The sequence below is a fragment of the Mustela putorius genome, unplaced genomic scaffold, assembly GCF_011764305.1.
Source record: "Mustela putorius furo isolate JIRA1106 unplaced genomic scaffold, ASM1176430v1.1 tig00000275_pilon_pilon_pilon, whole genome shotgun sequence".
NCBI lineage: Eukaryota > Metazoa > Chordata > Mammalia > Carnivora > Mustelidae > Mustela > Mustela putorius.
Genome location: NW_025421341.1, coordinates 1,062,580 through 1,078,702, shown reverse-complemented (window position 1 = coordinate 1,078,702; position 16,123 = coordinate 1,062,580). Strand labels below are relative to the sequence as shown.

At 36.8% G+C, this 16,123-nt stretch overlaps 1 long non-coding RNA gene across 1 annotated transcript in view; it reads right to left on the bottom strand.

Annotated features, from left to right (window-relative positions):
- The window catches only part of LOC101690494, a 30,463-nt gene extending 14,791 nt beyond the window's left edge, over nucleotides 1–15,672 (bottom strand). The window contains exons 1-2 of the long non-coding RNA XR_006606383.1: nucleotides 14,725–15,672; nucleotides 6,064–6,186 (exon numbers count right to left, since the gene is read on the bottom strand). This is a non-coding gene — a long non-coding RNA (uncharacterized LOC101690494). The remainder of the gene's footprint in view (nucleotides 1–6,063; nucleotides 6,187–14,724) is intronic.
- Between the last annotated feature and the right edge of the window lie 451 nt (nucleotides 15,673–16,123).

Here is a 16,123-nt window from a genome sequence, read left to right as displayed (position 1 = left end):
TCTCTTCCCTTATTCTCTTGCAAGGCTTTGTGATAAAAGGTGCTTATTTTTTTTTCATATCCTGCCAAGGTCCAATTACAAATGACTTTCAAAAACTAAATACAAATCAACAAAATTACCTAAAAATTATTCTGCTATATACGTTATCAATTTAGATGTTGACTATGTACTAAGCTTGCTATCCTATCTAAATAATACATCCATTTAGCATTTTCTCACTCAGCTGATAAAAATTAAACAGAAAAATAATAGAAAAATAATACTAAATTTAATATTTTTTTGTGGCTAATAGGCTCATCTTCACCAGTAGAATACTTAAAAAATTCAGATTAAGACACACCAAAAAATCTCTAAAAATACAGATAATTTGCAAATATTTTACAGGATTATGGAAATAGTACAGCAGAATCTTAGAGATGGTATCAGACATAGTGTAAGTCCCAGCTTGGCCATTACTTACTCTGTGACTCTGGGAAAATTATTTAACTTCTTTAGTGCATAATTTTATCATCTGTGAAATGTAGAGGGTTACCAGTAGTATCTATCCCATAGGATTTCAATGAAGATTACATGAGAATATACACATAAAATATATATCATAAGACCAAGGCGGTACAAGTATAAACACTAGTTATTTCTATTATTGCTATTTTTGTTATTATTTAGGTTATATGCAGAATATTGAAAATGTTTATATGATAGATGAAGGGAGTCATAGATTTTCTAGATGCTAAATTGAAGAGAGGGTAGCTGGTGGGGGAAATGAGGCCAGTTGTTTTATAGAAACTTTTTCCCCAAAAAATGACTGAAAGATAGTATAAAGGGTAATTACTAGCTGTTATGGGGCTTCAGTTGTTTTTGTTTGTTCTCATTGTGTTTGTTTTTTGATTTTTCCTTTCTTCAAAGACAGATGAGCTTAAATGAAAGAAAACTTAGAGAGGCTGTGCAAAATCAATAAATCAATGGAACAATGCACAACTTCACCGTGCGTGCTGCAGAAGGCAACATTATACAAGTTAAATGGTTGGCCTTAGAAATGAACAGAGATAACTTTTTTATCATAACAGGAAAGAGGAGAAGAGTATATGGTTGCCCATGAAGTGAGTTCATAAGCTTAAAAAAATATATGGTTCTGTCTTGTCTGTGAAGTAGTAGTAGTAGTAGTGGTAGGAGTTTGTATAGACTCTTAAAGTAGTAATCACTGAACCAAACGGAATGTGCATTTCTAATTCACTGTAGACATATAGGCAAAATTATTTTCAGGAGAAAAATACTAATTCATACCCTTTAGTAGTGTATCAGTGAGCTTAGCCACTCCTGTACTGCACAGACAGCATTCAGTAATCATCAATTTATTCAGTAAGAATTATGTATTATGCCAAATAGTATTTTAAGCAGTAGGATGAAAGATACACATGTATTTTCTGCCCTGAAGGAGTGTAATAATACAACGGGGAACAAAAGATAATAGACAGGCCCTATAATAAGTGATTTCTATCATTCTATCCATCTAAATATACTATGGGAAAATATAGATAGAAGATGATAGATAAAAAGTATAGATATCTGTCTATATCTATCTCTCTATAAATCAAAGATGCAGAGATAAAAGACATAGATTTCTATGTATGGATGGATAACCATACATAGAAGATAGTAGAACAGGATGTTTTGGTATAGAATATAGGATCTACTTTAAGTACGGTAGTTATGGAAAATTTCTTCATTTTTTTATCTTTAAAATCCATAGGAAATAAATGATTTCTACTCAGCTGACACGAACTCCCTCTTCCCATTCTTTACTGTTGTCATGTGGTAAGAGACACATACAGGTCGTTTGTTTTTGTTTTTGTTCTTGTTTTCCCTGACTGTAACTACACACTTAGTATAACTATATTGTGTTGATTTATTAAAAGATTAAAAAGAGGAGATTAATAACCTCCCATTTCTTCAAATTTGTATTTAAACTCTAGACGGTTAATATTTAGCATACTGCTGGTTTCAGGACTAGAATGTAGTGATTCATCCCTTACATGATGATGAATCATGTCCTGGTGAACACACGTGCCCTCCTTAACACTGACCCGTAGAGCCCATCCCCTGTCCACCTCCGTCCATCAATCTTCAGTTTCTTCTCCATAGTTAAGAGTACTTGTGGTTTGCTCCTCCCTCTTTCTTTTTTTCCTTCTCTCATATTTGCCTGTTTTGTTTCTTAAACTCCACATATAAGCTAAATCCTATGGTATTTGTCTTTCTCTGTCTGACTTATTTCACTTACAAAATAGACTCTAGCTCTATCTATGTCATTTCAAATGGCAAGATTTCATTCTTTTGATGGTTCGGTAATATTCCATTGTATATATACACCGCATTTTCTTTATCTATTCATCAGTCATCATGTTTTATTTTTAGAAAAATACTAGAACTGGTGTAAAGAAAAATGACAGAGGATTAGAGAGAGAAAATATAGGAGAACATTTTAGGAAGATCTTACACTGAGAATAGAAATGATGGACAGAAATAAAATTTGGGAACTGGAAGAGAAGATGAGCTGGGGAAATATTTAGGAGGTAGAAATTGTTACTTTTACTTCATTTAACTTTTTGTACCTGATATCTGTTAACACTGTCCACAAGCAACTGCTCAGATGTTGGCAGAACGTGCGGAGTGAAAGTTATCTCGGGGATGTGCACTGTTACTACCACACCAGTCCGAAGAGAGTCTGTCTCATTGCCAGCATCAAATTTATTTCTGCTACAAATCAAGTTTCACTTCTATTAAATGGGCCAAGAACCGGTAGCTAGAGCTCAGAATTCTTGTTCTCCTTAAGAATGCCTCTATTGAAAATTTATGCAAAGCCTTAGAAATAACTGATGGATTTAAAACTTTCTAAAAGAGTTCCATTTAAAAAGTTTATGGCTAGTTCTGAAATTATCTTTGCACACATATCTTTGTGATTTGAGTTCTGAATTTCTAAATTAATAAAGCTCAAATATTCTGAAAATAATTTTTGGGTTTAGTTGAGGTCATAAATCTTATTTTATGCTATATCTTTTCTATATTCCCATTAATTTCTAATTTTATTCTGAATTAGTCTTTAAGGATACATGTTCACTAATAAATATTCTGTAAATATTTAGCTAAATTAAAAGTTTAAAATAATATAATAGAGTTTTCTCTAGAATTAGTGAATTCTAAATTATTTATGAAGCTTCTTTGTTTTTTTTGATTTTATAATATCAATAAAATAAAATAAAATTTTAAAGTAATTGTTATTCAAGCACTTGTAAGTTTAAAGTTAATGCCCCCAAATTAAAAGTCTCTTATAAATAGGACACAAATCAACTTCTCAATTAGCATATATTTAAAACACTTTTTTCTGATATACAATAAAATACATTCATTATGTAAAATTTGGGAAGTGGAAACTTAGTTGAGAATATAAAAAAACGTGCATACGTCTATATACAACTTCCTGTTTTAACATATTTTCTTTTAAGCAGCAAAAAGTTTTCGTAATGTGGCTGGGGCAGATGGTTGTTGGGTCAAGTTTGGATTAAAGCAGAACAAACAGGGACACCTGAGTGGCTCAGTCAGTTAAGTGCCTGCCTTCTGCTCGGGTCGTGATCCCAGGGTCCTGGGATGGAGCCCCAGGTTGGGCTCCCTGCTCTGTGGGGATCCTGCTTCCTCCTCTGACTGCTGCTTACCCTATTTGTGCTCTCTCTCTCTGTCAAATAAATAAATAAAATCTTTAAAAAAACAAGGGGGGGACAGAACAAACCCAAGTAGAGACACAGTACAAGCTCCAAAAGCAGACGTTGTATAGAGGCACACCAATCTGACTTTCAAGTCTTGAAAGGGTACCTGTTGGGTGCTTGTTGGCTCCTGCTGAAACATCCAAGGCAATAAAATCTTCCAAGAACCCTCAGATGAGGTCTACAACCAAGACGTTAGTTTTAACCAATACATTGACTTCTTTTTAATCCACATGCTGGGAGATACTAATGAATATTTAATTTCCATATAAATACTATTTAATGTAACTAAGAATGGAATAAACTGGGAAAAGAAAAGATGCCCAAACACTTTAGCACAGTTAACTGATAAAGTTAGATTTGATTCATTCAGAAATCACGCAGAAATCTAAATGACGATTTAGCCCCACAGCCCTCTGAAATTAAAATAATTATAATAACAATAACAATAACAATATAATAACTACTGAATTTATACTCCCCTACTGTGAAACCTCAGTGTCTACAGAGTTGCACCCTGGCGCTGTTGGTACGGAAAGCAGTTACTATTTTAAGTGACTTCATTTAAAATTCAGTTATTTTTCCTTCATTGAGAACACCCCTTACTTTTTACTTTCTTTTCTCAAAGATATATTTATTTGACAGAGAAAGAAGGGGTAGAAGCAGGGGGAGCAGCAGGGGGAGGGGGAGAAACAGCCTCCCTGGGCTCGATCCCAGGGGATCATGACCTGAGCTAAAGGCAGACACACTGAACAGACTGCGCCACCCAGGTGCCCCTCGAACATACCTTTATTAGAAACAACAGAAATTTATTTCTTCTGTCAAAGACATATAAATTATTTTTTTCTTTAATACTTTACTGTCCCAAATTTCAATTTTCTGCTCAGTTTTTGTTGTTGTTGTTGTTTTTAGAGCTTCTGGAACATGTTTGAAGAAATAGTTCTAGGTATGTAGCTAGCAAAGCTAGCAAGAAAGAAGTCACGTTATCCTCTTGTACTTGTTAAAACAATGCTGAAAAAAGAAATGCAGGATTGGCCTTTTTCTGCTTATTAGCTCTATTGTGTCTTAATTTACTTCCTTTATAAGTCAGTTTGTAACTATTTGAGTGTGGCGTGACTCCGTTGTGTATGACCATGGTTCAAAAATAATTTGTCTTTTTGAATAATTGTGTTGCAGTACATTTAATGATCAAGCACATCTATATGTCAGAAGATGACTATTTTAAAAATGTCATCATGAACAATGGAGGCCACATTCTGTTTATTGACATATAGTACTGAAAAGTCTCTTTGAATGTTTCACATATTGGTGAGTAAATACAAGCTAACAAAAGTATATAGTATTTAACATGCAATAAAATCCATGAAATTACTAGAATCAGATAAAAGAGTGTCAAATGATTTGTTTTAAATATAGAATGGAAGATTATTTTATTACAAAGAAAATACAGCAGTGCAATTTATCTTGTATATCCTTTAAGTTGTTGAAGCATCAGAGGAGTAAAACTTAAAAATCACTGTTAAACCGCTTCTTCAGTTCAGTTTGCTAACGGCAGAGGAAAATCCTGTGGGCTTAAGTAAAAAGGATCGGGAAAGCATTTTTCCCTCTGAGATCTCTGAGTGGATGGTCACTGTGATTCATCTTCTAAATAAATTCACATATTCATACAAAAACGTAGGACTTGCTGCAAATTGTCATCATTATGAATCCTGTTTATAATGAAATTAGGTGACATAGAGCTCTTGAGCCTCTGTTAGTTGCATGTGCTGGGAAAGATGCAAGAGATAAATGACAAGGACCTGACAAGCAGGAGGGACGCTGCTGCTTCCCGCTGCGTTCATCACCTGCGTTACCTACGTGTCTAACAAGCGTATTAAGTACCGTCCCCACCCGATTTGTTTCATGTGCTTTGAAAATGGGTGTGATTTCCATTTCTAGGTGATTACAACTTTCATGATTAGGTTTATTTAGAAGGCTTGACAGAGATTGGAAAGAAAAAAAATTAGTTTCAGATGAAATTACTTTTGTAGGAGCCACAGTACCAAAGTATCAGTGGTATATATATATATATTTAGTTTTTCCTACAGAGTAATGTTATTCTTTCATTGTATTCCCAACGTCTTTGAGACCTACACAGTATCATTATCCGAGTTATTTATAAACTCTTCTCTAAAACCTCTAAATCTCTCTCTCTCCATATATATAATCCATATATATATATATAGGAATATGTAGGAATACATAGGAATACATATGTATATAATAAAACAGGAATATAAAGAATGAAAAATACATATTAAAAACTTACATTGAAAAACTCCTGGAAGTCATCAGGCGCGGATCAGAAGTTAATGTCGGACTCTGGAGTAGATATTCACAATTCACAGTTCATGCTTACAGTTCTTTATAGCAGTCCTCTGCACACAGAAACCTACAGAGTTGTTATGAGTTCTAAAAAAGATTCTTTTACATCTGACAACAAAGAAATATGGTGCCGTGGTCAAATAAGTGTATTCAAACTGAAGTTACAAATACCTTGCGGGCACCTGGGTGGCTCAGTTGGTTAAGCGTCTGCCTTCAGCTCAAGTCATGACCCAGGGTCCTGGGATGGAGCCCCACTGCAGGCTCCCTGCTCAGTGGGGGCTCAGTGGGGGCTCAGTGGGGAGTCTGCTTTTTCCTCCCCGGCCAACTCATGCTCTCTCTCACTCAGTCTCTCTGTCAAATAAATGAATAAGATCTTTGCTTGGGTTGGGGGGGTACCTAGAAGGGAATTCCTGATGAGATAGATGTAGATGAACCAATGGAGATTATTATTCTGGAATACGGAAGTACTTCAAATAATATGAGTCTCTTTTTGCTCTCCTGGTACCACAGATTCTGACAGTTAGTTCTTTGGAAGAATTAAATTAAAAAAAGAAAAAAGAAAGTAAAAATTAAAGAAGATTTCAATATCAAAAGTACAACTGAAACAAATCCTATTCAATGGGCAAAAATTAAGACAGCGTGAAAAGGCCACTGAGGAAAGCATTGACTTTAAATTATAGGCATGCTTTTGGGCACCTGGGTGGCTCAGTGGGTTAAGCCTCTCTGCCTTCAGCTCAAGTCATGATCTCAGGGTCCTGGGATCAAGCCCCGCATCGGGCTCTCTGCTTGGTGGGGAGCCTGCTTCCTCCTCTCTCTCTGCCTGCCTCTCTGCCTACTTGTGATCTCTGTCTGTCAAATAAATAAATAAAAATATTTTTACAAATAAATAAATAAATAAATTGTAGGCATGCTTTTAAAACAGATTTAAATATAAAGTGCTTCACAATAGAATTTCCCTGATGGATAGACATTTTCACATTGCCTTCTTGCAATTGAAATTTCCTTTATTATTATTTATTATTAATTTTATTTGAAATCTGAAATTTTAAAATATCTATCAAAATAAAAGCCCCCTTTCCTATTTTTTTTTTTTTTCTCAACCAAAAAGAAGAACAAAAGGTGGATCGGGAAAGGAAGAAAATTGTCTTTTTCTTGATTCTAGATTTTTATGAAACAATAAGTAAAAGCATATTTTTCAACAAAATTTATTTTGTAAGAATGCTGTTTCATGGTTCAAAGATAGAAAGCTACAAGAAATAGCAAAGGAAGGACATTGGAGGCCAGAATATCAAGTTTTCCTACTATTTGTTTCATGAGTTTTGGCATTTCTAACATGCCAAACAGATCCCTGTTTGCTAAAACTTCACAAGCTAAAACCTGAATCAGGATTTAAACATGAAAAACATAGGAGATGAATTCAGCAATAAAAGATTACCACGGCATGGAGTTCAGAGAATTATTGCAGATGTTTCCAAGAAAATATGTTAGGTAACGATCTCATAATAACTTTAATGCATTGTCAATTATAATCAAATTACCCCAAACCTTATTAAACAAAGAAGAATAAAATGGACTCATGGAGAGTGAATATATCATTCAGAAATCTAAGTAGCTTATTCCTTAAGGGAATATTCAAGATACTTGGAATCATTTCTACCAATATGGAAAAACTCATGCGACTCATGTCATTTTTATTTAAAAAAATATGAATATATAATCTAATGAAGATAGTAAACGTGAGTTTTTAGATTACTTTCACTAATATTGAAAATAATTAGTAAGTAACTTGTTGTGAATTGATAGTAAGTATACATGCAAAAAGATATTTACAAATCTGATTTTTTTTCCTTTTAATATTTTCTTTTTAAAAATATGCCTGGAGCAATGCAATGATAGATACTTTTTTTTGTGAGAATTTGAGTAAAATCTTCAGCCAGGCATTCTGAAGAGAACAATGTTCTTATAATTTTTAACATTACTGTCAATCATCATCACTGGGTTCCTAGAAGTTGCAAATATGCATTTATTTCCTCAAATATGTATCTTCTAAAAGATGTGTTATAAATACATATAGCGCTCGGAAAGAATTATTACCTTGGTAAGAAGCAGCAAGCGACAAGGACGGACGAGTAAGTTGTTGGCATAGTCCTCGTAAGCGCCGCCTTGGAAGGACTGGCAGAGACCCAGGCCTGTAACCCTCTGCTCTTTGCATTCACTTTCACTGGAAAGTAATAGTTGTGAAAACTGAGCAGAATCTTAAGACTATTTAGAGCAAACTCCAAGAAATGAAGCCCTACGAAATTGGCACTGCCGCATGTACCTCTAAAGATCTTTCGTCTCTGAGAGACATTCTGCAAAATACAGAAGAAACCAGACTCTGACAGAAGGTAGGCCAAGTGACAGCCAAGACAGGGAAAATATTTTCAGAGAGCAAATGGAAAAGATACTCGTTGGATGAGAAGAAAAAAGAAATGAAGAATATGAACAAAGAGCGTGAAAGTGGAACGTATTTAATAGGACAAAGAACTGGTTGAAGGACAAAAGAAAAAAAAAACCATGGAGAATAATGAAAAGTGTGAATTAGATATAAGAATAGGTGACAATTATGTGAAATATAATGGAAATTGCATACTAGAAATAACAATGGGTGACAATTATTCATTTATTTTGTGTTGTTTTGATGAACACTGTTTTCCAATTATGCTCAGGTAGATACAGATCCAAGGAAACATTTTCAGTGTAACATGCTTTTGTTTTTATCTTGATAAACTGAAAGACATTATTTTTTTTTTACTTTTGAGAATAATGATTGCCAGCACTTGCTAACACCGCTAATATGTTTCATATGTAATAGCTCAAATATTAATATATGTATTCCTCACAACCATCCTATGACGTGGATATCAGTATAATTCATAGCTTACTGGTGAGAAAACTAAGATCTTTTTTTTTTTTTTTTAAGATTTTACTTATTTATTTGATAGCGAGAAAGATCACAAGTAGGCAGAGAGGCAGACAGAGAGAGAAAGAGGGGGAAGCAGGCTCCTTGGTGGGCAGAGAGCCTGATGCGGGGCTCGAGCCCAGGATCCTGGGATCATGACCTGAGCCGAAGGCAGAGGCTTTAACCCACTGAGCCACCCGGGCATCCCGAGGAAACTAACATCTTAACAGGCTAACAAAGTATGCCAAGTATGACACAACTTGTAAACATCTACATAAGAGTATTCTGTGGTAATCTGGCTTCAGAGACAATGTTCTTAACACATATTTCATAATAACCCTAAAATAACGAGCTGCCTTTAAAGAAATGGTAGTTATTACATACCTTTAATTTTCTTGTCACTTTTAAATAGTTAACCAGTTTTTCACCAAGTTTAAAATTACCAACTGTCTCCCTAAATATATATTTTACCTTTATAAATGTTACATGGCTAAACTTAGAGACAGAAATGTAATACTTTTTACTAAGAAGCGAATGCAAAGCCTAAGGATTAAACAGTGCTAAATAGTAACGTGACGTGAGTTGTAACAAATGAATTTTAAATGGGCATTTCAGATTATTTTCTTAGGGAAGTTCATTGTTAATAATAATTTTTGTTAGCAAAACTAGATCCTTTTAAAATATTTATAAAGAATTACAAATTAAATGTCATTCACACCAGCAAGTGCTGGATTTTGTTTATTTAAATTTCCACCCATTCTGACTAGATTCTAGAGAGGAAAGAAACAGAGTTATTTTTATTTTTTGGTAACTATTTTCTGAAAAAAAAAATCATCATTATAACAAGATCTTTCAAAAATTGCTCAGCCTGTGTGGTATGTTTAAACTGTTTTCTTTAAAAAGGAGAACTTTTGAGATATTATCATGTGATGTCATTTATAAAAATCGTATTTTATATATTTTATAAATTATATCTTTTTGATATAATTTTCAAAGATTTATTTATTTGAGAGAGAGAGAAAGAGAGCGCATGCATGGGTTGGGGGGAGGGGAGGCGGTAGAGGGAGAGAGAATCATCAGGCAGACTCCCTGTCAAGTGTGGAGCCCGACACAGGGCTTGACCCCATGACCCGGAGATCACAACCTGAGTTGAAACCAGGAGTCATTTGCTCATCCAACTGAGCCACCCAGGCAACTCTCCTTTTGATGAAATTTTATTTTAATTTTTAAAAAGATTTATTTATTTATTAGAGAGAGAGAGAAAGAAAGGTGATGTGCACAAAAGTGGGGAGAGGGCGAAAGGGAGAGGCTCTTCAAGCAGACCACCCTCTGAGCGCGTGACCAGGAGATCACCACCGGAGTCAGGTGCTCAAGCCACAGAGCCACCCAGGTGCCCCAGGTAGTTTAAAACTTAGAGAAAAATTTTCAAGAATAGCATAAGGAATCCCACAGACTCTTTATCCAGATTCATGGACTGCTTAAGTTTTGTCTCATTTGCTTTAGTATTTTGCACACACACAGATATGCACACACATACACATATTTGTGTATATGTACATAGTGTCTAGAGGCATATATGGCACATACGTATAAAACATATATTTTACAAACTTTTTAGAGAGATGTGGAAATATTATGTCCCTTTACCGTTAAAATTTTTGATTTACACTTCCTAAGTAAAATAGCATTCTTTCGTCTATCTACAGTATAGCTATCAAAATCAGATAATTTCACAATGATATAGCACTACGATCTAACCCAAAATCCATATGTGAATTCCATGAAGTTTTTTAGCTCAATATACAAACCAGAATCCCACTTTCATTGAGTTGTTATAACTCTTTAGTCTTCCCTGGTAAGAAACAATCTCTCAACCTTTCTTTGTATTTCTTTAAATGACATTTTTGAGGCGAACAGGTCAGGTATTTTATAGAACAATTTTGGGTTATTCTGCGGTTTCTTCAAGATAGAAGTAGGTCATGTATTTTTGGCAAGAATATCACTGAAGGGCTAGTGTCCTCAGTGAATCTTCTCAGGAGGGGTGTGATGTAGGTTTGTTGCAACAGTGATGATGTTAGATTAGATCATTCAGATGGTCTAAGTATCCCCCAGTTTTTACCATTGTAAAGTTATTGTTTCCTTTTTCAATAGTAAATATTTTCTTGGGAGATACTTTGAGACTATTGCATATCTTCTGTTACTTATCAAACTTGTACTTACTAACTTTAACATCTTACTTTCTTTTTATAGTTCATTAATCCTTCTATGTTTTGTCCTAAGGAAGGATATTGTTTTCTTGCCTACTTACAACCCTATTAAAAATGGATCTTTGTTTTATTTAATGAGCTGTAATCCAGTAGTATTATTTATTTTAATGCTCATACTGCCCAAGATTTGGCTAGTGCGTGCCACTTTATTTGCCTTCAGTGTTCATTTCACATTATCTCATGATTCTGTCAGCATTTCCTAATTTCCTGGTGCAACAAAATGCACCAGGGTCATCTTGTACTTTTCTCGCCTCAACTCTCTAATCACCTGTGAGCTCTGGTTACTTTAGTTGTGAATGGTTTCTAGAAAGAAAGACCTTGCTACTAGATGTGTTCAGTGTAGCTGGTATTTTCTTGTTTGTAAATGTTATCTATGGAAAGAGATGAAATTAAATGTATCTGAAGATAAAAGATATATATATACATATATATATGTATATATATATCTCACAAAGAGAAACAGAGTCAGTTATCATTATTTACAGCAGTTAAATTCTATAAAGTGGCTGCAAAACCTGCATTAGTGACTATTAAGTCATTGTTCTTGGAAGAAATAGAATGTTAAGTTCCTACAAGCCTCTGGTTATAACTTTTTCATCAACCAATCAATACATAAATTTGTTTAATGTATGTTTCTCTTTATTTACTATATATTTCTTGAAAATAGTTAATATTATGTTTCTTTGTTTATAATAACATACTACCAAGAAGGGGTTAACATTTTCTTGACCCTGGGTGACATGAACGTAACTTTCTTTGGCTCTCAACCTTACAACAGTGCTATTCACGGAGTTATCTTATTGTTGTCAGCTCATGAATCCACAGTTTTAGCTGCTTTTCTGTTTTTTGCCCATAGCTTCATCACTTAGTACAGACACTACCCTAGCACTTTCCAGATTGATCTCACATACAGATTGACCAACTTCCTCTTCCTTTTTCTGAATGTACACTAGGGTGACTTAATAACATCAAGCCCACAGCCAGCAGCACTATAACCTCTATCTGAACAAAGCTCATCTAACACATGTGTTTTCTCCATAATGTACGTTACAGCCTTGTTGTTTCTAGGTACACTAGTTGGCTGCTAACACTACATGAGGAGGCCATTTTAAGTGCAAAATCATCAAGAAAAAGCACATGAATGTGAAAAAAACATGGCACTAAGTCCACAATGAAAAGAACACGTGTAATGTATGAGAGCTAAAACTAGAAGGCCATGTTCTCTTGTTTGCCCTCTGCTGGGAATGTAAGCCTCAGACAACTCCAGTTTTTTACTACTCTGCATGTCCTCAAATGACTGTGGAAACAGTGTGATTCTTGATTTTTGGGCTGCAAATATGTTTAGCAAGTAGGCCAATTGGCAAGTATGGAGTCTATTGATGATGAGAATCAGCTCTGCATTGTAAAATATAAAACACGATATAAGCATATATGAAATATATAGGATATATACACATAAATATTTGATGGGTAGATATATAAGATGAAAAATAAGTTATTTGGAAAATATATATGTAAAATAAAATATATATTTTATAAAAATATATATATATATAATATTCGGAGGGATGCACACAGACACACATATTTCTTTTTTAAATTTCTCCCTCCCTCATTCTGAATTTGCACATATGTAGATAGGTAGACACATGGAGCAACAGAGGCACATGTAGATACAGGTATCAGTATCTTTTGTATATCTATTCATTTTCTCAAATGTAAAATATACAGAAAGCAACTTTAATATTGTTACCAAGTAACATTGCACCAAGCAAACCTACATACTGGTATTAACATCCATCTGCAGTCCTTTGCTACATACACTTGTAAAAATTTAAATGTACAAACTTGGACATTTATGGTGAATATTTCAAATACTTGGAAAACTAAACATTTACTAATTCTTAAAGGTTTGGATAAACACTCTGCTTCATATTATAAAACATCCTAATAGTCTTCTACATCTAAACACGTTTGAAATAAAAAGAAATAAAAATAAAATCAAGCTAACTTTGAAAGTAATTCCAAAAATAGACCTAGTCTTTTAAAATTGGTGTTGAAATGATTAAGTAGGACAATTAAGCTAGCTAATGCAAGTGTTAACACTAACAGACTTTAGAAGTTCAAACATCACAAAGAGGAAAAAAAAATCTTGACACTAATAGTGTCCTTATCTTTAAAAGCAAAATTTAGGTTCCTTCTTTTCTTTTTTTTAAAGAACACTTATTTCATTCTGAAGTAAAATGTAATATTTAACCATTAAGGAAAATTGAGAAAACGTGTTAAAAATAATAACCTCTTTCCAGTCAGAGATATTCATTGCTAACACGTAATCTTGCAGTGTACTGGTAAAAAACATGAACTTTTAAGCCATAACTGGATTCATGTTTTCAACACGGCTATTTTCTAACAATATGATGTTAGGATTATTATCTAATCTCTATAAACCATGGTTTTATAACAAAACATTTCATTATCTCAATTTCGTATGTATCTAAATTAAAAGAGTGTTTTTCAATATACCCTGTGGAACATCCTTCTCAGCATTACTCAGTAAAAAGCAGCTTAATATATAAAAACCTGATTTTACTGTATATATATATATATATATATATATGCATACATATATAGTATTATATTCAGCATTTTTGTTCATTGTTATGTGTTAAACATTTCCCTTAGCCATAGGAAATATTTGAAACGTGATTTTTAGTGACTTCCTAATATTGCCATATATTTATGTTATAATTTATTCAATTTCTGTCTTTATTGGAATTTGTTTTTAAATATTATAGTGATTTAATATACTACCCAGTATATTTATTCCTCATCCCACAAATATCTAACCAGGGGCCATGTGTACTAAGCTTAGTGCTAAGTGTAAAATGTATGTGAAAGGGACAAAGTTCCCGCCTTGTGAATCGTAGGGTCCACCAGAGCAGATCCACAGCAAACAGAGACAAAGGTGAAACTACCAATGGACAGGCTATATGAAAATGAATGGGCCTCTAAGTAGCCTTTCTCTTTCTCTTTCCATCTTTTCCTTCATCTATCCATTGATCTACGTGACAGGAAGGAGCTAGGAAAATACATCCCAAAGATCCAAGCTGTAACGTAATACTGAATTTTTAGAAGGTGCCAACCGTGCAGGAGACCAAGGAAAGAGCGTTCCTAGCCAAGGTAACGATAGATGTGAGTATTTCATTATAAGAAAGAGTTTGGGATATTTAAGGAACCCAAAGAGGGCCTCATATACATCTGAAGCGTCCTGAAGAGTAACAGTGCAGAGCTACCCAGGGGCCAGGCTGATGTAAAAGACAGACAGGCTAAAGACGCACTAAGCAAAGTTTTGATCAAAGCTCAGTTTGAGTCTCTGTATCTACGCTGGTGTCCATACCTTGCTAATGCTTGGGTCGGAGTCCTCTGATTTGTGATGACACGTCAACAGCGCAGGTTAGTATCTGGACAGCACCGCACTTGGGTCGGTGTTCTCCCGTCTCCCAGGTCCGGTCGCCCCGGGCTGGGGGTGTGCGGCTGCTGCAGGCTGCTTCCCCCGCGCAGGAGGAGCCAGATGGAGGGGTCCGGCTCTGCACACTGCATCCGCGCGGCGGCCCGCGCGCCCTTCACCGGAACGCTTCCTGGGGGCAAGGCGGGTCTCTGGCCCCGGAGGCCCGCAAGGCCTGCGCTCTCCACCTTCACCTGCTGTCTTCCCGTCGGGGGTCCCAGGGCTGCCCCGCGGTGCTTCCGTCCCGGCTGGCCCCGGCCCTTGTCCGATAACACCCCCCGCCGACCTTACACTCCGGGGACACTTGCCCCGGCCCCCCGCTCCTCCTGCCGTTAGAGCAGCGAGGCCCTTGCCTGCTTCTAGATGGCTCCAGCCAGGATTCAGCCCCGGGCCACGGTGGGTCTAAATCCAGGAAACGAACCGTGTTTTCTTCCTGGGCTTTAGACAAAATGCGAACACAATTCTCTTGCTGCTGTACCTCAGTCAAGTGCACACCTTGGTCCCCGGAATGAACCGAGTCGGGTCCGCCCGGCCACCCGTGACGCGCTTCTCCGCTTTCGCCTCCACCTCCGACGGCTCAGCCTCTCAGACGCCGCCGCCCACGCCGCCGGGGTCGCGCCGACCCCCTGCCCCACCGCGCGCAAGCAGGAGCCTCCCCTCGGGTCCGTTTCTTGCATTGGCGCCGGACTGACTTCGCACCATTCAAGGCCCCGCGTCCCCCCTGCGCGGAGAGCCGTCGGCGCCACCGCGCCGCGCCGTGGGGGGCTCTCGTCGGGGCAGCCTCAGCCCCGTCGTCGGGCCGCACGACCGGTCTCGGCTCCTGCGGGCCTCCCGCCCCTGCTCGGGCTCGCGCCGAACCGCCGACGCTCACCCGCGGGAGGTCAACGGCCCACGTTTGTGCGATGAACAAGGGACAGAGTTGCGCGAAGGTCCAGCCCAGCGGGCGCGGAGAGCAGCGGGGTGCGAACTGGCCGCTCTGAGTCTGTCGTCGAGCCCCTCTCTGGCCTGCGCTGCCCCGGCGGGCCTCGATTCACCAGGAACTGGGTTCGGTTTCCACTGTGGTGACGATAACACTACATGACACACTCCACAGATCTTTTTTGTTCACCCTTAAATACATGCATGCATGCACACATACATACATACATACGTGCATACATACATACATGCATGCATGCATACGTACATACATACATACATACGTACATGCATACAAACAAACAAAGAACAAGCCGTGCACCAGCTCGAGCCCCCGGTGTCCCGTCCGACTTCAGGGACGTGAGCGAAGCGA